This window comes from Triticum aestivum, chromosome 3B (assembly GCF_018294505.1).
Source record: "Triticum aestivum cultivar Chinese Spring chromosome 3B, IWGSC CS RefSeq v2.1, whole genome shotgun sequence".
Lineage (NCBI taxonomy): Eukaryota > Viridiplantae > Streptophyta > Magnoliopsida > Poales > Poaceae > Triticum > Triticum aestivum.
The window spans coordinates 811,984,017-812,008,498 of NC_057801.1; the positions used below are offsets into that span (position 1 = coordinate 811,984,017).

At 42.5% G+C, this 24,482-nt stretch overlaps 1 long non-coding RNA gene across 1 annotated transcript; it reads left to right on the plus strand.

The window, feature by feature from the left end:
• The first annotated feature begins 1,136 nt into the window (after positions 1-1,136).
• LOC123066782 (uncharacterized) lies at positions 1,137-3,308 on the plus strand. The gene is made up of 6 exons (XR_006431437.1): positions 1,137-1,271; positions 1,399-1,458; positions 2,002-2,078; positions 2,367-2,467; positions 2,573-2,648; positions 3,095-3,308. It is a non-coding gene; the product is annotated as an uncharacterized lncRNA (long non-coding RNA).
• Positions 3,309-24,482: the final 21,174 nt, after the last annotated feature.

The following is a 24,482-nucleotide window of genomic DNA, read 5'->3' on the forward strand; positions in this document are numbered from 1 at the left end:
TTTGTGAACTTTTTCTAAAATGGAGGACCTATTTTTCAAACTTTATGAACATTGTTTTCAAAATCGATGAACTTTTTTCAATATTGATTAGCTTTTTTAAGAAATCAATGAACTTTTTTCAATATTGATTATCTTTTTTAAGAAATCGATGAACTTTTTTAATGTTTTGTGAACTTTTCTTCAAATGAACTTTTTTGAAGTTTGTTTACTTTTCTTCTGCAATGGTGAACTTTTTTAATTCACTATTCTTTTAAAATTGATTACAAATCTAAATAGTGCGGCCACGCTTGTTCTTATAGTTTCAGTGCTATTACCAGTCACAAGCTTGCAATGGTTCTAGTGGTCAGCGGAGCGTGAACAAGTACGTGGGCTTCGTGAGTTCTAATCACCTAGGATTCATATTTTTGCATTTTTCTGGAGTTATTAGTTCGCTGTGCTTCGGCTTTGCGGGCCGGCCCAATAACGCGCTAGAGTGTAAATAGGATTCACATTTTTGCATTTTTCTGGAGTTATTAGTTCGCTGTGCTTCGGCTTTGCGGGCCGGCCCAATAACGCGCTAGAGTGTGGGCGCCAGCCACCCAAAAAGGGCTTATCCCACCGCCCAGCAGCCCATCCAACCTGTCAGACGACATAAACACAAGCGCTGCTGTGAGGAAAAAAATAAACTTCTAGTGCCACGTATCTATCTATCTATCTATATCTATACTAATTCTAGACTTCCAAGAAATTCTCACGTAAATTAGATTTTAATTCTAGACTTCCAAGAAATTCTCACGTAAATTAGATTTTACGAGCCGTTAATCTGGTGGGACCGAATTATTACGGTGTAGATCGAGTCATGAATTTTATCATAAAACCTATCTCAACAGCCAAAAAAAAAAAACTAAAAGACCAACCTTAGGTATCCATCTCTCACGTCTCTCTTTGGCAAACTCTCACGACTCCTAGAAAAACTAAAAAAAAAAACACTTTGTATCCACCTCTCTCTCACGTTTGTCTGTAGCAATCTCTCACGGCTCAAATCTTTCTAACCTTGGACTCTCCTGTTTCTCTCGGAAAGAAGATGCATAGGAGATTTGAACGTCCTCCGCTAACCATCCCAAGTTGTTCTTCTTGGGAAAAAAGGACCAGAGTAAATCGTTTTCACCTTGGACTCTCACCGTTTCCTTAAGAAATAAGAAATATAGGAAATCTGAGCGTCCTCTCCCAGCAATCCCAAGTTGTTTCGTTGAAAAAAACATTCATAAGTTGGCGGACGCTAGATCCTACAGGTATTGTCATTCTATATTCCCCGCACATGGCTCCGGTTCTTCTGTCGTTGCATCCGCTGACCATTGTTGTGCATTGGTTCTTCGGTTTCGTTAGCCCTAGCATCTCACTTCTTGCATCTTTCTCCAGGACAGGTCTGCTGTGTCGCCGCGCCTATCATTGCTGAGGGGTGAGCGCCCTTGCCATCAGGTATGAGGCTACTATATTTTTATGCCGTTGCCACTTGCCAGCGGCCGGATGGCCTCCCCAACTAGATTACGCGCCCCTAATTGTACTGCCTCCAGCCACTATGGTGCCGAAGCTCCAGCCCCTTTAATCCGAGGTTTTATCTCTTCTCGACGTCCCAAACGCTTCATCTCTATGGTGCTTGGTGATGACACAAATATGGAATCGATGGATAGTAGGATTTATGGATGCATACTTAGATACTTGATGATGAAAATATGGAATAAAAAGATGCATACACAGATGATTGGATTCTTAGTACGATTATAGAGAGAAAAATGATCTATTACGACATGCCCATGCAAGGTGCAGAGGCTATCATGCCTCCATGTCCTCAAGGTCATCCCTGAATCAGAGATTGCACATACTCTCGATGATCTCCCTGGCACAGATCGACTAGAGTAATGCAGTTTGTTTGATTTAATTGTCCGTTATTTTCTTATGATCTGCTCATACCAGTGGAAAGATTTAAGCTATTCAAGTGTCACACGTGTTCTTTTTCTGCAGCTCATTGCTGGCGAGGAGACATAGGCTCCTGGATACTTAGTGACAGAACGATGCCCATATGACTGCTAGAACATAATGTAAGTATGAAGCTTTTTAAGTATGGGAATTATTTATAAGCACAAGTCCTTAGTTCAAAGATATGATCAAACATCATGAGCACAGCCCGCAGCAATATGGCGCTCCTTAGCTCATGGTGTTTATATGGTGCAGAGCACTTTAAGCCTATAAAATCGCGCTTAGAGGTTAAAATCATCAGCAAACATTTGGATTTCATCTATGTATATGGAATAAATAGATGCATACACGGATAATTGGATTCTCCGTATGATTAGATAGAGATAAATGATCTATTGCGACATGCCCAGGCAAGGTGGAGAGGCCGTACATGCTTCCATGCCCTTAAGGTCATCCCTGAATCAGGGATTGCACATACTCTTGCTGATCTCCCTGGTAGTGTTCGACTCGAGTAAGGAAGTTTGTTTCATTTAATTGTACGCTATTTTCTGATCTTCTGCAAATACCAGTGGAAATATTTAAGTTATTCAAATGTACAAATGTTGTTTTTCTGCAGCTCACTGGCGGCAAGGAGACATAGGCTCATCAATACTGAGGAAAGAAAGATGCCCATATGACTTCTGGAACATAACGTAAGTATGAAGCTAAGTATGGGAAATTATTTGTAAGTACAAGTCTTTAGCTCACAGATATGATCAAACATCATGAGTACTGCCAACAGCAATGTGGTGGTCCTTAGGTCATCGTGTTTACGTTGGAGCGCACTTTGAGTCTATAAAATCGCACTTAGATGTTAAAATAATCAGCAAACAACATTTGGATTTCATCTATAGATAGTGTGACGGAACTAAAGAATCACAGTTTTATAAATATTATATGAAATATAGTATTTTCTTTATAGTACATAAAATACATTGGTAAACAGAACAATGATATAGTTCTGTGATTTGTTTTAGGCAACTGCTCAAGTCTTGAAGATGACTATAACACTAAAGTGATGTGAAATATTATGAAAAGGTTATTTTGGAATATATGCAACATGATATATTTTTTCTTGATCCTCAATATCAATGAACAGGTCAATACTTGCAGGAAAAGGTCTCAGACAGTCGGGGTAATGGGGTGTCTGTGAAGGTCATGATAGGTGTGCGACATCATCAGCGGACTTCATAGAATTTAACATTAATTAGATCTTCCATGGGACAAACTGCGAGGGGTTGTCTTTGAGTTTGCCCATGTTGCCAAAAGTGCCAGTTCTGGGAGAAATTTCTACTTTTTACTTGATCCAATATACGGGCACACTGATAGTTCAGTAGCCTTTGTCGGTTGTCAATATCATCATTGGTCAAGCTTCTCTAGGTGTGAAGATTGTCTGTACTCAATTTCTCGCCCAGTTCTTATAGAGATTTTTTATTCCGTTGGTTCAATCACACTATTAGGCTATGCAGTTCCTAACTAAATACAAACTACATGACAACTAAGAGCTAATCTTTCTTTTCAATTAAAGTCTTTGATCTTAAAATCTTAAAATCTCCACATTGTAATATGGTTGTTTGTGACCCAAATACTACTGCAAAGTAGAGATAAGTGGTTTTTGTAGCTTAGAACAAAGAAAATTAGTCATTGAAAAATATGGTAACTGTCCTATGCAACTGGAATTGTCATTTTGACCAGCAAAAGTTTTTTACTTAGATGATATTAATTCCAGCTTTGGTACATAGTCATATTTTCGAAGATATTGTCTTCTGATGTCCAATAAAAATCTTTTTTTCATCTCTGTTTCATGAAAGGCACAGGCCAAAAATCATGGACTCACTTTGTAGGTGCCTAATATATCCTTTTGTCAAGCAGGACCGCATGGTTAAGATTGCAATTTGTCATAAGTTCTTATGCCGTGAAGTTACAAAGCAAGGTGACGTTGATACTTCCAAAAAAAAATTGCTCCTAATTATAAACAACACATAATTTTTTTGCATGTTGAAAACAACTAAAATTGTTTCCGAAATTACTATTAGGTTTTCAGTTAAACTATATATGTATTAAAAAATAATTATATTAATCTTCACCCACACTATTCATCTTCCTTTTTGATATAATATACTTCAGTTTTGTTTAATGTTTTGTAAAGGTATATATAGTCCAAATTTTTGTGTAAACCAGTGTGCATCACAAGGCACCAGTGATCTGCCTGCATGCGTCCAATTTATATAACCATTTGATTATTTAATAGCACTAGCACTTGATTTGCGAGATTAGAGAAATAAGTAAGTGACTACTACAAATTCACTCAGGGAAGAGACTTTTATTTAATGATGTATAATCAAGAGATGATATCGGAGGTGTACTGTTGTTGCAAAATTACTCCAATTTTAGAAAAAAATACAGAATTTTTGATAATTTTTGGAAAAATCTAATTCGTTGTTTATTGATGTTTACAGTCTACAATCATCGAACAATCCCACTCAAATATTTTAGAATGATTACACAGGAAGAAACCATATATTTCTCATCGTAACAACATGGCAGAAACTCATGGGCCCATAGTTATTTAAGTGTTTGGTAGAATGTCATGATTATACAGATCATGCTTATTTCTATGGTTCAATAATTATGCACTATGTTTATGAAAGTTTAAGCAGTTTTATTTGTTGGTTTTTGTATTAAATATCAGAATGCTGTTTTTCCCACAACTGTATTTTCTTTGACAAACATAATTGAATGTATGCTTTAGTTTTTATTTCTGCAGAACATATTTATATATTTAATACACTTGAGGTAGTTAACAAATGGATGAATACTTTTGAAACCTAAGCATTTCAACATTGTTTACATTTGGGAACTCTTTGCAAATATTAAAGAAATAGTTACATTTTCTGTGGGAAGGGAAACAACTATCATGTTCTTATATGTGTATGTTACTTCAATACAATTTTAAATGTATGATTAAAGAACATACTTTCATGTTTAAAAGCAATTCAATGGATTAATACAAAGTCTATGAATTCATAGTTATTTCCTTTTTTACGTATATATGACCAATATTTAGGAAATTTTCTACTATGTTATTGTCTCATTAGCTAGCCCGTGCGGCCTGCACGGGTTGACGTCTAGTATAAACAGAGATCCACATTTCCAGGCTAACTAATCGACCTAGCAACGATCCCCTGGCGACCGCGCTAGGGTTCCACCTATCCCCTGGCGACCGCGCTAGGGTCCCAACCAAATCTGCTACCCAACACCAAATCTCACGTCCGATCGCTATCCCTGCGATCCCTACATGATCCCCAATTGCTCAGCGCCCCTGCTAGTCAGCTACATGGCGGCTAGGGTTTCTGCAACGGCCGGGCCGAGACACGATGGCGGCGGCGGCGGCGGAAACCAGACTGGAACCCAGTCGAATCTGAGACAAGTTTGAGGGATTGAATTTGCATGGAGAGGAGGAAGAGGATCTGGATCTGCCTGGGGAGATTGACGATCTGGTAAGAGAGACACGATGGATTGCCATCTTTAGGGTTCATACATCTAAACCCTTTAGTCATGTTTCGTTGTTCAAAACCTTGAGGAATGCCTGGATTCCAGCCCAGGGGGTGATCTTCAAAACCATAAACCCTAACCGGTTCCTTGCGCAACTCTCTTGTCTGGGAGATTGGAACTGTGTGATGAGGGGAGGGCCGTGGTTGTTTAGAAACGCAGCAGTTGTTATAGAGGAGTATGATGGAATCACCAATGCTGAGGATTACAAACTGGATCGTATACCAGTGTGGGCAAGAATTGTGGGCTTACCTGATGGACTGATGAAAAAGAAGGAAACGGCAGAATAGATCGCAAAGAAAGTAGGCCACCGATCTCAGTCATAGTCAATGAAGGTCGTCTGAACCCGACCAAATACCCGAGAGCTAGGGTGTCTGTGATGCTTGATACACCCTTGGTCAGGTTTGTGCCACTAACGCTCAGGGAAAGCAAGAGGTATCCAGTTGAGTATGAAAAGCTTCCTGATTTCTGTTACTTTTGTGGTTTGATGGGACATGTTGTAACGGAGTGTGGGGATGGAATACACAACCCTGACACATGTGAGTGGGGTGAATGGCTCTACGTCGATTCTGATGGCCCGGTTGGGAGAGGAAATAACAGAATGGGTCGAGGAAGGCCAGATGGAGGAGGAGGGGTTTTTGGAAGAGGTAGAGGAAATGCAGGAGACCCAAACCAAGAGGAAGATTTGGAGATGGATCTAGATGGAACGGATGGTGCTAGTGCTACTGCAATAGTGCCTTCCGCGCGAAAGCGATTGATTGGACAGGACGGCACTATCAATGGCCCGGTGGCGCACACAGGTGCTCCGAGTGGCTCAGGCACATCGCTGCCGCCAGGGTATGTGTCGGAACAAATTCATCTTTTGGAGAACACTAGCAACATGGATCCAGTGGATAAAAGTAAGATGAATACCCCGCAGAAAATTCATGACCCAAAGAGAATGAGATCAGCAGAGAACAGTACATCCGGCAACATATCGGCGACTCCCTTCGAGGGTGATCGCCGGGCGCAATGAAACTTATATGCTGGAACTGCCGTGGCATGGCCAGTGCTGCGGCAGAAAGAGCTCTTCTGGACATCCAGAAGCAGTGGGGGCCGGATGTCGTCTTCCTTTCTGAGACACATCTGAATAAAGCTAAGGCAGGAAAGCTTCGGAGAAAATTAAAAATGGATTGTATGGAAGTGCATGAAAGTAATGGAGCGAGTGGGGGGCTACTTCTATTTTGGAGGAGACCCGTGGCAATACAGTTGAGAGATAAAGATAAAAACTTTATAGATGTTACGGTGGGAGATGGCACGGAGGAGGCATGGAGATTTATGGGCTTCTACAGGGAGCCGAAATGGGAAGATAAGCACTTGTCGTGGTCGTGTTTGCGTCATCTACACCAGCGAATCAATCTCCCGTGGATGATAGCGAGCGATTTCAATGAAATTTTGTATTCCCATGAAAAAGAAGGTGGAGCACCGAGGCCAATGCACATGATGTAGAACTTTAGAGATGCTCTAGTTGACTGTGAGGTGGAGGATATGGGTTGTAGCGGTGATCTGTACACCTGGAGAAGGAGGAGACTCAGGGAGCGGCTGGACCGATCGGTATGCAATGGGCAGTCTCATGGACTGTTCCCAAATACAAAGGTCATAAACACTGCTCATATAAAGTCGGATCACAGACCACTTTTCATCGATACCGAGGGAGATGCGCGGGTAGACTCTCATACCCATCGGAGATGTTTTGGGTCGAGGTGGCTGCAAGAGGATAACATCATGCAGGTGGTGTCTGATGCATGGGAACGTACAGACCCGATGGCGCCAATTGCAGAACGAACAGGGAGTGTCCATTGCACTCTGCATCAGTGGGATCGCTCGATCTTGAAGGCACCACAACGCAGATTGAAGGAACTGAAGGAGGAGCTAGAAAAGTTGCGGTAGGCGGGAGACAGGCAGCGAATTCTGTTAATGGAGATAGAGGAAAATCTGGAAAAGGAAGAATTATACTGGGTCCAGCGCAGCCGAGCAAACTGGCTCAGATATGGTGACCGGAACACCAATTTCTTCCATAACTTTGCATCTGCTAGGAAGAAGAGAAACCATATAAAGCACCTGCTGGATGACTCGGGAGTTAGGAGAGAAAGTAATGATGCTATGAGTAGCTTGATTAGTGATTATTTTCAGCACCTCTTCCCTGCTGAAGTGAGTGTACCGAATATGAATGTTATCAATAAAGTCAAGAGGAGAGTTACAAATTATATGAATGAGTCTCTTATTGCACCTTATATAGAGGAGGAGGTAAAGGGAGCTCTTTTTAGCATTGGTGACTTAAAAGCGCCAGGACCAGATGGGTTACACGCCATCTTTTACAAAAAAAATTGGCACTTGCTTGGAGGTGATTTGACCAAGGAGGTACTTGAGGCTGTTAATACAGGCATTATACCAGAGGGGTGGAACTCAACCACTATAGTCCTAATTCCGAAAGTGGATAACCCGGAAAGAGTTACCCAGTTTAGACCCATAAGTTTGTGCAACATGGTCTATAAAGTGATCTCAAAGATGCTCGCGGCGCGCCTAAAGGTTCTCCTCCCAGATATTATCAGCGAGACCCAAAGTGCGTTTGTGCCGGGCCGCATCATCAGTGACAATGTCATAGTGGCGTATGAATGCCTACATACGATGAAGAAACGGAAGAAGGGAAAGGTTGGCACTCGTGCAATAAAACTTGATATGCACAAGGCATATGACAGAGTGGAATGGACTTTTCTAGAGGCCATGCTCATCAAGCTGGGGTTTCATGCCCAATGGATCCAGATGGTTATGTCATGTGTGAGAACGGTCGAGTATAAGGTTCGGTTTAATTCCAAAGAAACACTTCCTTTCTTGCCGACTCGAGGCCTGAGGCAGGGGGATCCTCTATCCCCCTATCTGTTCCTGTTATGTGCTGAAGGACTGTCAGCGTTAATTGCTCATGAGGAAGAGGCGGGAAACCTTATTGGAGTGCAGGTATGCAGAGATTCACCAACTATATCCCACCTGCTTTTTGCGGATGATTCATTAATTGTCATGAGAGCGGATGATCAGAATGCTAACACGCTGAGATCGATATTGGATGAGTATTGTGCAGCGTCTGGTCAAATGGTTAGTGAGTCGAAGTGTTCTATTTTTTTCAGTCCGAATACAAAGGTGGAAGTAAAGGCTGATGTATGCCATATTTTGAACATTATGACTGAGACCATCTCAGACAAATATTTGGGACTACCATCTATGATTGGGGTGGATCGAGTGGACTGTTTTAAACACTTCATTGAAAGGATCCAAGCATTGGTAAATGGTTGGAAGGAGAGAAGCCTATCTTTCGGGGGAAAAGAGGCTTTGCTGAAGGCGGTGGCCCAAGCCATCCAACCTATGCGATGGGTGTATTTAAATTCCCAAAAAAATATGCAAGGGAATCACTGATGCAATGTCGCATTTCTGGTGGGGTGATGAGGACGATCATCGCAAGATGCATTGGTTTGCATGGTGGAGAATGTGCATCCCAAAGGAGAGAGGAGGTATGGGATTTCGGGATATTCAAAGTTTCAATTTGGCAATGCTAGCGAAACAATGCTGGAGACTAATTGACAATTATGATTCTCTTTGTGCGCGAGTACTACGATCCAAATATTATCCCACGGGAGATATACTTAACAGCCAACTGAAAAAAGGTTCGTCCTATGTGTGGCAGAGCATTTGGTAGGAATTCAAACTTTCAAACATGGTTGTATTTGGAGAGTGGGCAATGGGAACAAGATTGATATCTGGGATGACTACTGGATTCCAAACAGTGCATCAAAGAAAATCCTTACAGCCCGTGGAAACCGAGTTCTCACAAAGGTTAGCGAACTTATTGACCCAAGTATGGGAGAATGGGATGAACAACTGATCCGGGACAATTTCTAGAATATTGATGCAGAACGGATCCTTCGAATCCCATTGTTTCATGTAGAAACGGAAGACTATGTGGCATCGTATCTAACGAAAAGTGGAGTTTTTTCAGTACGCTCCGCTTACTATAAACAGTGGGAAATGAGCTATGCATCACATGATAGCAGCATGGTCCGATCTGCTATGGCACCACATCAAGTATGGAAATCTTTGTGGAATCTGAAAGTGCCAGCGAAAATAAAGATTCATATATGGAGATGCCTTCATAACACTATACCATGCCGTAGTGTGCTAATGAACCGACATGTGGGTAATTTATCTTGCTGTCCGTTTTGTTCAGAAGGAGCAGAGGATCTCGCACACATGCTGTTCAAATGCATCAGATCGCAAGAAGTGTGGAGATCTCTCGGGGTCGCGGATGATATAAACTTCGCTTGTCAATTGGATCGAGAGGGTTCAACAATTATAGAGTTTTTTCTTTGTGATACCTACTTTCGAAGACAATACGAGGGCGTGCTTGAGCTACCGGAGTTGTTTACCACAACTTGTTGGTATATTTGGTGGCAAAGGAGATAGTTTGTGCGAGGGGAGGATGTTTCCTCTCCAGCGCGAACAGCAGTAGCAGTGGCAGCCCTTGCCCTGAATTACGCCCGTGGAGCACAAACAAAAATGACACCAAAAGTGAACATTTGGCCGGGCTTTCTAGCTGGTCAGATGATCATTAACGTTGATGCGTCGTTCAGCGAAGGAGATTATGCAGGATCTTGTGGAGTGGTCATCCGTGATCATCATGGAAACTTCATGTCTGCAGCGACATCTACACTCGAGCATGTGGCTGATATTGAGACAGCTGAAGCCGCAGCGATTCTAGAAGGATTAAAGCTAGCAAAGGAAACGGGGTGCCATAATGTGATAGTTAGATCAGATAACATCACGGTGGTGGAGGCACTCAAACTAAATGGAGGATACTCTATGGTGGCAGGACCGGTTTTGGATGAATGTCGCAGTTATCTGGAGGATTTCGGGAAGTTTAGTATTGAGCATTGCATTAGAGAGTCAAATTTTGTAGCTCATGAGTTAGCATGTTGGGTTCGTACCCAAAGTCCTATTCGCTGGGTTCATGACCCGCCTGACTTCATTGTAAATCGCTTGGCAGACGATGTTGCTATCTTTGGATTAATAAAGTAAATTTTCCTTTCAAAAAAAAACAGAGATCCACATTTCTCTATTTTTTTATCAGTCCTTTTCAAACTGGTTTCCTACTTTTTTTTCGTTTTGTTTTTTATTTTGCCGAGAGGAAAATTCTGGACCAGGCACAGAATCCAGCAGCTGACATGTACTACCGGCCCATGTCCGGCACATGTCCAGGTAAAATTGAATATGCCTGGCCGGGCGTCAACCACCCCCCATTCGTACCGTATCTGCTCGCCACATGCCTGCCCACATCATTTTACCCCAATTTCTGGCGACAACACTGTGCGCATTCAATGCAGCCCACCTGCCCGATCTACGAAAACCAACGGCCTGGAAAATACTACCATATAGTAGTACGACCCATATTGCTGCTCTCATAGATTATTGTGTATATCTCTATATCATTAACAAAAAGTACTGGCATTTAATTTGAGCAGTAGCAGACGCTATTGCAGACGCAATAGCGGAAGCTATCTATGCTATTTAAAACTATGGTGTGTCACCACGGAACAAGGGGCGATGGCGGCCGGCTGTGCGAGAGCCAATTGAGAGAGGCCTCGAACGATCGGTGGTGACCTACTCTTATCCCGCTCTCCAGGGAACAAGACCAGTGGCGGTAGGGCCAGGAAGACTCTCCTCTCCATATCACCATCTTCTCCCATGTCCTCCACCGAGGACCTTCCAGCAGCGGCGACCGGCGACCACCGATGGGGTAGCCGACAGCCTCTCTGGCTCCTATGCGCCCAAGGTTTCCTAAAGCAGCAGCTTGACTGCCCATGTGATCAGGTCTAATGTCAGGTGTGTTTGCTTTTTCTTTTGTTCCTTTCCTACAAGGACAGCCCTACCCTCGGCAAGCTCCCATAGCACACAATGCGATATGTGAAGACTTTCAGTTTGGTACTTTTGTTCCTTTGGCTGTAGTCTGAATCGTCATTTGTCAGAAAACCATGCCTTGCAAAGGTGTTACTCCAAGGGGACCTGCTTCAGTTTTATCCAACTACAATCAATTTGTTGGCTAGGCATGCATGATGGTCAATTTGTGGCATCCAAGATGCATATGCAGTTGTGATTGTAGTGTGATTGAATGCCTACTATTTATAGATCAGTTACAGGAAGTGAATTGCTCTGATTAATTAGTTGTGTTATAGTGCATATTGTTTCTTAATATTTATCCTTGCCACTAGGATGCTATGTTAAATATCCGTGCGCTCTTCAGTTGTCTCTAACATAAGGCTGCCACACTATTTTTGCAAGTATATGGAAGAGCTCCCCAATGGTTAATGCATGGATTTTACGAAGAGAATGTTTGTGCATCATAAATACAGTTTCTTAATTCATAGTTGTTTGCTTGGGAAGGTTTTTGATGAAGACAAACTCTGAAGATATATAACACATACCCTCTTTTCCATTTCCTTTCTAAAATTCAGAAACAGTTTTCACTTGCCTACAGCAGGTTCTCAGATCAAAGTGTACATGAACGATGGTTGGCAGCTCATATTCCCTTGTAGATTTTTATGCAAAGGTATTGACGTTGTGTTCCATTGTGAACATGATAGTGCACCCAGGCCAAAAATAAGTGCACGAACCACTGGAATTGACGTTGAGTATTGACGTTGTGTTCCATTGTGAACATCATAGTTGAAATGGGAATTGAAAGATTGGACGCTGCTTTGTGTCATAGCTGAAAAAAGAAAAAAGAAAAAGATAGTTGTTGCATACTCATTTTACAAATTATGAGCTCACATCTTTTATTGCGGTTCTGTAGCACAATGTGAAAAGTCATGCTAAATAAATCACAATGATTAAATATAAAATATTGATGTACCCGTTGCAACGCACTGGCAATTACCTAGTGAAGAAAAAAGAATGGAGCAAGGATGAATTGGTCTGATGCAAAGAAAACTGTTCTGGTGCCATGTCAAGAGTCAAACGCCTAATCATCTTTCAAAACCACCTAAACTCTGACAAGTCGGCAGCAAAACCACAGAAGGGGATGATTTATCCGGTTTTGAGGATTTGGGGGTGAAAATCGTACCAAATTCGAGTTCCGGGGGTATTTATACCTTATGATGCATTTGGGGGTGAAAAATGGACTTCTTTTAGTGGATAAAAAAGATCGACAGTCTTGGGATCCACGCACAGCCCACGGTCCAAAATCTTCAATTTTATTTTTATATGAAAAATACAACGGGGCTGTTTCCATCTAAGTAACTTCATTGTGTAAGCCGTGAAAATAAATGCAACTCCACTCCATTGCAAGTTTACCAGGGAATGCAAGCTATATTAAGAAGTCAAGATTTAGCATATTATACAAAAGACGCAGAAATAACTCAAATATTAAAAAAAACAGGGACCAATGTCAAACCAACAAATGCAAAGATCCACAAGGACGACACACGCAAATGCTCCAGGATGCACAGTCTACACGGATGCAGCATGGAAGGCAACAACAAATCCTTTATCTGCACACGCAACGACAACTATGATTGGCACCTCATTCTGTTTGTTTTTGGTGAATTTTTTTCTTATGAAAATCCTAACGCAGTGCAAGAAGGCGATCCCCAAACCAGGGGAAAAGTGATAATTGTGGATATAGTCATCGGGTAGCATGGGGAAGAAGAAGATGTGTGGGGATGTTGGGGGATGGATGGAGTAGTTGTAGAGAGGAGGTGGGTGAGTCTCGCAGCGTGATTTGCAAACTGGTCGGCGCCCGCTGGTTGCTGGATGGCGGGCGGGTGGGGCTTTCCTTTTCTGAATTGGGGGGAGGGGGCGAATCTTTCCTTTTTCGAGAGCCGCTCATGATCGTTAGTGGGCACGCGGACGCTCGCTAGATGTGTCCAACATAGAACGTAAACACTAATTTATGAACATAGGAATATAATAATACAATATTATTGGTTCTAGGGCATATCTCCGACATTAAATAAATTAGAAAAAAAATGATTTGCAGAATAGAAAACCAACATCAACAGGGGGCATATGCCCCCTCCTCGGCGCTCTTCACCATATTGTATTTATTCAATTGTTATTTTATAGTTGAGTATATTATAATCATTATTTGCATCATATAATCACATCCAGCCGCATCACCTGCTCCTCCAGCACTGCCATCTCCATCACAAGAGCCACCATCTGAACACATCAGATGGTTTGAGAATCCTCCAAACAGAAAAATAGTGCTCCAGAGGTTTTAGAATGTTGGTACTAACTTCACACGGAATATAGGGGGGCGTGAGGTGGGACGCTGAGCAGCCGCATGAATGCCCTCTTCGGAGCTCGGTGGACATCCTCTTGTCGCCGCAACTGCTTCTTGAGATCGTCCACCTAGCAGCATGTGATCACCGTCACCTGAGTGCAGAGAAGCATCAATCCATGGTTTCAACGAAAATTAGGAGGATGTAGTTCACCTATGTTCCGTTGGAGCGCAAGCTTCCGCTCCCGCGTGGATGTGTTGGCATTCGCCGTGGCTTTGGCACAAAATTAACCTTCTTTTGGTTTGTCATGGACTTAGTTGTTTGTGCAGAATCGCCTTTACCCAAAACATCTTGACAACTTTCTGAAGGATTAGCTATAGCAACTGATGTAGTAACTTCATTCACTGTGTGACTGTTTTTTAAGAAGTATTCTTCTTTATTTTCTTGACAACCTTTCTGTTCTTCTTTACTTCTCCTGGTTGGAAATCATCCATGCCAACTCCCACCTTCTCACAAACTATATTAGCCATGGCAGTAATTGACGCCGCAATATCAGGAGTTTCTTTCAACGGGCTTCGAGGAGGACTTTCTGAAATACTCTTACAACCCAACTGTTGAGGAGGATTGTTTGAGCTATCCATTATTACATGTTCAATTTCTTCTAGAGTATCAATAGACTTTGAAGAGTTTGGACACAGAAAAGAAACCAAAGGATTAGTTTCTGTATTTTCATCAGATGAAGCTGAGGCTGCTTCTTTTCCGGTAGACTTCTCAACTCTTTCAAATAGATACTTTAGTTCACTCAACCTTCTACAATCAATTTCTTCAAGCTTCTTTCTCAACTTTTTTCATGATGTTTATCTTTCAAACCTTTATCGTTCATCATTTGCTGTAATTTGATTCATTAAATTGACCTGCACATATAGATAATACTTTTAGTCAGACAAGTAGTAGTGTGTAAAAATAATTGTCTTAAGAAATATGTTTATTCTTTCACCTCATATACAAGGAGGCATGCCAACACTAACACGAATCGCGGAGTAAACGACCGGTCTAGAATCTACCGGTACATTAAAGAACTGCGCAAAATGACTTTGCGCATATTATACGCCTTCTCAGCTTGTGCTAATAGTTTACAATTTTTCTGAGAGGTTCCCATATAGCGGTAAATTACCATTATTATTATTATCCACCACGAACAATCCAAATGCATTAGTGAACTAAACAAAGTTGGTTAGGTTACTCGTACTGAAACCTACCTACCCGGGTTCAGTTCTAGACTTGGCACCGGTGGCCACGCCAGAAAGCGTCGTGCTCCTACGTGAGTCCATCGTCACACATCAGACACCGAGTCTCCACTCCGCCGATGAAGCACCGCTTCACCAAAGATGCCGTCCACTGGTCCCTCGAGACTATGCACACCTTCAAGAAAAACACCCTCAAGAGGGGTACGACACATGAGCGGTGCCGTCATCTGATCAACTGATCTAGGGTTTCCCCCCGAGATAGTGGATAGGGGTCTATAGCTTCTCCACGATGATGCCTTCAAGAAGGAGACGACGCAGAAAAACGCCGCCATCGCCGACCTTGGCAACATGTCAAGAGTAGGGGTTTTCCATCCAAATACCAGCACAAATTACGAATCCGCATTTTATTCCGAACCGAGTGCTTGGATCATCATTTATTTCTCTTCTTCACCTGTAAACTTTACAGGCCCGACGAGGTATTTGGGCTGTTTACACTTGTATGCTTTATAGGCTGGGCGAGAGCGACACTACTTGGTGACGAGCCAACGGGGACTTGAGCGGTTGAGTCAGCCGCCCCTTGCACCATGTGGATTAATCATTATAGGTGGAAACATAATCCGGTTGTATTTTACAAGGGTCTAGTAATATACAATTATATTTTGAAACAGTTGCAAAAAAATTACAGGGTTTCCAATCGCACCTAAAAAGAAGGGACACCGATAACTACCAAACGTGCGGGCTACAAGGGGGTTATGCCGCATGATCCGTCTGGTGTTTCAGCAAGCCAGCCCACACGCCCGCCATTCGGGCAAACAAGCGAACACCCGCGCGTTTGGGCATCCACCTGACGTCCTGCACGTTCTGGTGTTCCTAAATACATGCTTTGGAAACTTTTATGACTTTTGAACAATCAATATAACGATATTTAGCTCCAAAAGTCTTAAAAGCTCTAAAAGCACCTACTTAGGAACTTTTATGGATTTTTGACCAAATTGAAAAGGCTGCAAAAGCAGAAGCAAAAGCCCAAACAAACATGGCCTTAGACTCCTAGTCAAATGCCTTTTCTCTCGGTGTGTTGCATGGACGCTATGCCATGGAGCACACCGAGAGAAAAGGCATTGGACTAGGAGTCTAAGGTCTTCTTGGGTATTCGGTTGAATACCCAAGATTTTGAAAAACCATTGAAATTTTATATAAAATAGGTGATTTTTTTTCGAAAAAACTAACACCCACACGTGTGGGCGTTTGCACATCGTCCACACGCCTCCATCACCACTCGTTTTGATTTTCGGCTTAAAAATGTTTTATCTCCTAATTAAAAAAGTAAATTAAAAATATGTTTTCACCATTAAATCCGTCTCGACGAGATCTTAAAAACTAGACTCCATGTTGATATGTTTCGACGAATTATTTTTTTGCACAAATGTTGCCATGATGTTTACACTGTAGTTGCCATAGTGCTTAAACTAAAGTTGCCATGTGGCAATTTTAGTTTGTAGATTATGGCAATTTTAGTTTTTCGATGATGGCAATTCCATTACTTTGACCATGAAAATATTTTTTGTATGAACCATGGCTATTTTAAGTGCATGTATCATGTCAATTTTAATATATGGTGCATGACAAGTCTAGTTTCTTATTTCCTTGTTTTATAATATGTCAAAATTTACTTTAAAATGTAGAAGAAAATAACTGAAACATATCATGGCAACTTCAGTGTAAACATCATGGCAATTCATGTGCAAAAGACATGACTCAAAAAAAATTCGTTGAAATATATTGATATGAGATCTAGTTTTGAAGATCTCATCGCGAGGGATTTAGTGGTGAAAACGGATCTTCAATCGGATTTTTCATTTAAGAGATAAAACATTTTAAAAACAGAAAATCCAAAAAGATTTTCACATGCATGCACGCGGTGACATGTCGTAGTCTGTGTGCTATAGGGCGTGTGGGCCGGTTTGACTCCCACCATACGTGTGGGCGTTAGCGTTGTCCTTTTTTTTTGCAAAATGGTGATGGTTTGGGCAAAATGAATACCCTCCTCCAAGATGAATACCCATCCTCTAGAACGTGGCGCCGCCACTGCATAGCGTTTGAATTCAAATGTATCTATACTCCTTTCTCAATGAAAAGACTAAAATTGGCTATAGTTTCATTGATTTTAGCATATTTTACATTGATGCCTACTTGCATTACTGGAAACAGCTTCTTTGCCGTCCGCCAGGGCGGACAGCAAAGGCATAGATCCCGGACGGCAAACATCTTTGCCGTCCGCCAGCAGACGGCAAACTGTCTGTCTGAACAGGTGCCAGCAAAGGCCTTTTTTGCCATCTGCTTTCGCGAAACTGACGGCAAACAATTGTGCCATCCGCCTTCTGAGGCCAGCAGACGGCAAAGACAGCGGACGACAAAGGGTTGGCGTCAGAGCCGTTAGGGCGTTAACGGCGCTCTTTGCCGTCCGCCAGCAGACGACAACGATTCAAAAAGCTTTGTCATCCGCCAGCCGACGGCAAAGAGCACAGTTAGGCCAGCACTAGGAAGCTGCCACGTGGCCAGCTATGCCGTCCGCCAGCTGGTGGCAAAGATTTAAATGTCTTTGCCATCTGCTGGCAGACGACATAGCTGACCAAATAGGCAGCCAGTGTTCCCAGTGGCCACAGGTAGCTGCCACGTGGCCTCTTTGCCGTCCACTAGCGAACGACAAAGAGGCTACATATCCATTGTTTTTATTTATATCCATTTAATTTGGCAACATATAACAGATATATAACATATATATTTACATACATATAACTCCAACATGTCCAACAACATATTTTCATCAAATCCAACATATCCAACAACATAAAAGTCCAACATATCCATATATGTGCATACATATCCAGAAACAAGTTTTCAACAACATATCCATATAGACATATGTACATATCCAACAAGTTTTCATAAACAACAAGGAAGCAAGAGAAGAATAGGACACTCCATCAATAAAAGCTTCCTCATCGATCTAAAGCAAATCTGCAAATTGGGAAACATGAAAGTTAGAACACAAGAAGAAAAAGAAGAAGAAGACTAGCTAGAAGACAAGTAAGAGGAGGAAAATAATAATAATAATAATAATAAGAAGAAGAAGAAGAAGAAGATGACTAGAAGAAGAAGAAGAAGTACTTCTTCTTCTTCTTCTTCTTCTTCTTCTTCTTTCTATTCCTTCTTTCCTTCCTCTTCCTTGATTTTCGTCATATTATTATGTCATTTGTGGACTAAATAAGCTAAATTATGCCATAAATGGACTAAATAGGCTTAATAAGAGGAAAAAATACCGTTATCACGGAGGTGTAGGAATGGTCGGGGCTGCGCCATTGTTGGCAAACGGAGGTGAAGGACCGGTCGGGGTTCCGGCATTGGCAGAAGCGGAAGGATTGGTCGATGCTTGTCGGGAGCCATGCTGAACCAAAGATCATTTCCAATAATGTCTCGTTAGCATGATGCAAACTGAAATGTGAATAGTACTAACCAAGGACCATTCAAATCAAACTCACCATGCCCGCCGGAGCAATCTGGGGCATCGGCGGAGCGGCCTGACCGCTTTTCTCGCACATGGTCTGCACATTTGGTTCTCACGAGTCAGTGATATTAGTTAGTAATGCGAACATTACGTGCATGATTGGGCTAATATGCACAAGAAATGTACCACGGTGAGCTTGTATAGGGCCCGGTGAGACGCATCGTTCCGGTTCCTCTCCTCCTCCAACAGCTTAGCCGTCCTCTCCTCCCTCTCCCTCTCCCTCTCCGCCGCCTCCCTTTCTGCCTCCTCCAAAAGCGCCTGGGTCTTCAATCTCTCTTTCCCAACCGCTGCCTGCAACACAACACTCATCCTTAGCATTGTAATCATCGACGAATGCACACACAATGTAATGAGGAAAGGTCAGAGAGTCTATATAACTAACCGCCACGGCGAGCTCCGCGGGTCGTGCACGAGGCGTTATCTCAGGATCAGAGCTACTCAGGCGCTTCTTGATCTGCGGGAGAGTCTTAGGACAATGTAGCAGTCCATCACCAATGGCTTGAGCGCCATGGGACCTCCCGCCATCAGATATCATCACCAGCTCTGTATCAAAAGGATCCTGGCTCGGGTTAAAGTCGTCCCCTTTCCTCGTCTTCCCCTCATGTGTGTACTTCACAAGCTTGTGGTGGGAGGAGATGTTGGTGAAGTTCTCTGGATGATCTAGGTCAGACTCCGTGAATGCTTTGGCCTTCTTGTACGGGGCCATATGGGCCATGCCATAGATGTCGAACACAGAAGGCACATGCTTCTTATGGTAGTGCGCCTGAGAGAGAGGAACAAAATATTAGTTAATGAGGGCTCAAGCTAGCATTAAGAATGATATTACTATGTAAATAGGTCATTTTGGAGCTAAGAAAGGTTATTATGTCATTTCGAGGAAAATAAGCTAAGTTTAGGTCATTTTGAAGTTAAGAAAGATTATTATGCCATTCTTGACCAAAGTATGCTAATTATGTCATTATTGAGCTATCGAAGGTAGTTATGCCATTTTTTAACTAGCTAAAGCATATTAAGTCATTTTATAGAGCTATCTAAAGGTTATTATGTCATTTTAGAGCTAAATATGTCATTATTGAGCTATCCAGGGTAATTATGCTATTTTTTAGCTAACTAAAGCATATTAAGTCATTATTGAGCTATCGAAGGTAGTTATGCCATTTTTTAACTAACTAAAGCATATTAAGTCATTATTGGGCTAATTATGTCATTATTGAAGTATCCAAGGTAGTTATTATGTCATCTTAACTAACTAAGCATATTAAGTCATTTTGGAAAGGATAAATGCTACCATGAAGAATGAAATAGCATGAATCATGTGGCAAACCACATACCCAGTTATCCCCGTACTCGAACAGGTTGGAGCTCCCTTGATGGTGTGGCACACCTTCCATTTGGTCGCGCTTATCCTTGGACCTTTGGTGTTCGAGCCGCCATTCAGGAGAGCACCACGCATCCACCAACGCCTCCCAACAGTCCATCTTATCGACACACCATCTCAGGGGCACCTAAGTGAGTCAAGAGAAATTTCAGCGCTACGAATCAAATCAAGAAAACTAAGTTCAAGGCCTTAAGAATAGGTATAATTACCGACAAGTACTTCTCCCTACTCAGAAACTTTCCGCGACACTTCTTCTTGGCCCTCATAATACCCTGCGAGGCATAGTAGTCTCGAAAGGCCTGCACCCGAGCCTCGTGCCGTAAGTTCAGAAGTAGGCGCTTGCACTCGGCTTGGACAACCATAGCCGCGTCCTCCTGTTCTCCCTCTGAAACCATGTAGAAGGTCTGCAATCAAAGAAGACAACAATGATTAGTACAATCAGTAGGTAGGTAGTGTTCATTTTTAATTCTCTAAAGGAGAAATTACCCAAAACCGACGGAACACAATGTCAGCCACCGTCTTGCACTCGACACCGGTGACCATCTCCCCTGGAGGGGTCGGGGCAACAGAGTACAGCTCCCAGCTCAGTGCTAGCTGTGGAACCTGACCCTCACCGGGCATCGTGACCCACCCAGGGAAGTGCTGCCAGTAAAGCGTGCCAAGGACCTGGTTGGGCCTGCGGACACCGCGGTCACGGGGGTATACCCAGCCCCTGTAGTATGACAAGACAAACGGATTAGATATTAATTTGAAGGAACATGAAGGCAAAAGGTTAAAAAAAGTAAAGGCACTTACTTCAACCCTTTAGGCGCAATCAACCACCTCTTGTCGGGGGTCGTCGACACGGGCGGGAGCTTTGTACCGCCACGCTTGTAGACCTTCTTGCCCTTCTCAACCATCTCGTCCTCGCTGTAGCTATCATCTAAAAAGGTCTCCTTGCTACCATCATCTGGGACACTAGCCTCCGAAGTCTCGTGGGAAGAAGACGGCGGGACCGGAGTCTCGTGGGAAGAAGACAGAGGGACCGGAGTCTTCTGGGATGAAGACCCCGTGACCGAAGTCTTCTGGGATGAAGACCCCGTGACCGGAGTCTTCTGGGACGAAGACTCTAGGACCGGACTCACATGGGCCGAAGGAACAGCGACCCGAGTCTGGTGCAGCGAAGGATCATCAACCGGAGGCTCATGGACCGGAGTCCGAGACGGGTCCACATCAGACGGAGCAGTCCTGTGGTCGGGTGAATCAGCTGAGGGTGGCAGCAAGGAAGGCGTAGCAGCCTTCCTACCTGTTCCGCTGCCACGTCCACCTCTACCAGCAGACTTCTTTGTCCTCCCCCGACCTCTCCCAGCCGAAGTAGAAGTTGTCTGCATACTGTCTAGCAGCGCTCTCCGGAGGGGCACAGGTGCAATAATAGAACCACCCCTCCCAGTAGCGCTCGCAGGAGGCTCGGGGCGCTCTGGACCCTTGCCCACCAATTTGTCAACACCTGCAATGATGATACGTCCCCAACGTATCTATAATTTTTTATTGTTCCATGCTATTATATTACCTGTTTTGGATGTTTATGGGCTATATTTTATACATCTTTATCATTCTTGGGACTAACCTACTAATCGGAGGCCCAGCCCATATTGCCATTTTTTTGCCTATTTCAGTATTTCGAAGAAAAGGAATATCAAACGGAGTCCAAACGGAATGAAACCTTACGTGATTTTTGGAACGAACAAGATCCGGAGAGCTTGGAGTACAAGTCAAGAAACAACCGGAGCCTCCACGAGATAGGGCGCGCCCCCTGTCTTGTGGGACCCTCGGGCGTCCACCGACGTACCTCTTCCTTCTATATATACCTACGGACCCCGAAAACATCCAGGGGCACCATGAAACACAATTTCCACCACCGTAACCTTCTGTATCCACGAGATCCCATCTTGGAGCCTTCGCCGGCACTCTGCCGAAGGGGGAATCGACCACGGAGGGCCTCTACATCAACATCCTTGCCCCTCCTATGAGTTGTGAGTAGTTTACACAGACCTACGGGTCCATAGTTATTAGCTAGATGGCTTCTTCTCTCTTTTTGGATCTCAATACAATGTTCTCCCCCTCTCTTGTGGAGATCTATTCGATGTAATCTCTTTTTGCGGTGTGTTTGTCGAGATCCGATGAATTGTGGGTTTATGATCAGATTTATCTATGGATATTAATTGAATCTTCTCTGAATTCTTTTATGTATGATTGAGTTATCTTTGCAAGTCTCTTCGAATTATCGGTTTGGTTTGGCCTACTAGATTGATCTTTCTTGCCATGGGAGAAGTGCTTAGCTTTGGGTTCAATCTTGCGGTGTTCTTACCCAGTGACAGAAAGGGTTGCAAGACACGTATTGTATTGTTGCCATCGAGGATAACAAGATGGGGTTTATATCATATTGCATGAGTTTATCCCTCTACATCATGTCATCTTGCTTAATACGTTGCTCTGTTCTTATGAACTTAATACTCTAGATGCATGCTGGATAGCGGTCGATGTGTGGAGTAATAGTAGTAGATGCAGGCAGGAGTCGGTCTACTTGTTATGGACGTGATGCCTATATACATGATCATGCCTAGATAACGTCATAATTATTCGCTTTTCTATCAATTGCTCGATAGTAATTTGTTCACCCACCGTAATACTTATGCTCTCGAGAGAAGCCTCTAGTGAAACCTATGGCCCCTGAGTCTATCTCTTATCATATTTTCTTTCAATCTACTTTTATTTGCATCTATATTATAAAATACCAAAAATATATTTATCTTTTCATACTATCTCTATCAGATCTCACTTTCACAAGTGGCCGTGAAGGGATTGACAACCCCTTTATTGCGTTGGTTGCGAGTTCTCAGTTTGTTTGTGTAGGCGCGTGGGACTTTTGAGGAGCCTCCTACTGGATTGATACCTTGGTTCTCAAAAACCGAGGGAAATACTTACGCTACACTTGCTGCATCACTCTCTCCTCTTCGGGGAAAACCAACACTAGCTCAAGACGTAGCAAGAAGGATTTCTGGCGCCATTGCCGGGGAAGTCTTCGCTCAAGTCAAGACATACCAAGTACCCTTCACAAACTCATCTCCCTCGCATTTACATTATTTGCCATTTGCCTCTCGTTTTCCTCTTCCCCCACTTCACCCTCGCCATTTTATTCGCCCTCTCTTTCCCAATCTCCTCATCTCTTTTCCGCTTGCCTTTTTCTGTTTGCTTGTGTGTTGGATTACTTGTTTCCATGGCACAAGATAATACCAAATTGTGTGATTTCTCGAATACCAATAATAATGATTTCCTTAGTACTCCGATTGCTCCTCTTAATGATGTTGAGTCTTGTGAAATCAATGCTGCTTTGCTGAATCTTGTTATGAAAGATCAATTTGCCGGTCTTCCTAGTGAAGATGCCGCTACCCATCTAAATATTTTTGTTGATTTGTGTGATATGCAAAAGAAGAAAGATACGGATAACAATATTGTCAAATTAAAGTTATTTCCGTTTTCACTTAGAGATCATGCTAAAGTTTGGTTTTCGTCTTTGCCTAAAAATAGTATTGATTCTTGGAACAAGTGCAAAGATGCTTTTATCTCTAAGTATTTTCCTCCCACTAAGATCATCACTCTTAGGAACAATATTATGAATTTTAAACAACTTGATCATGAGCATGTTGCCCAATCTTGGGAAATAATGAAATTGATGCTTTGCAATTGCCCTACTCATGGTTTGAATTTATGGATGATCATACAAAAAATTTATGCGAGTTTGAACTTTTCTTCTAGAAATCTCTTAGATTTGGCCGTGGGAGGCACCTTTATGGAAATCACGTGAGGAGATGCTACAAAACTTCTTGATAATATTATGGCTAATTATTCTCAATGGCACACCGAAAGATCTTCTAGTAAAAAAGTGCATGCTATAGAAGAAATCAATGTTTTGAGTGGAAAGATGGATGAACTTATGAAGATGTTTGCTACTAAAAATACTCCTCTTGATCCTAATGATATGCCTTTGTTTTCCTTGATTGAGAATAATAATGAATCTATGGATGTGAATTTTTTTGGTAGGAATAGTTTTGGAAACAATGCTTACAGAGGAAATTTTAATGCTAGACCTTTCCCTAGTAATTCCTCGAATAATTATGGAAATTTTTACAATAATTCTTATGGTAATTTTAATAAGATGCCCTCTGGTTTTGAGAATAGTGTGAAAGAATTTATGATTTCTCAAAAGAATTTTAATGCTTTGCTTGAAGAAAAATTGGTCAAAGTTGATGATTTGGCTAGGAACGTTGATAGACTTTCGCTTGATGTTGATTCTCTTAAACTTAGACCTTCTCCTCCTAAGCATGATATCATTGATCTCTCAAAGTAATGAGAATTTCCATTGACGAGTGCAAGGAAAGAACCGCTAGATTGCGTGCTAAGAA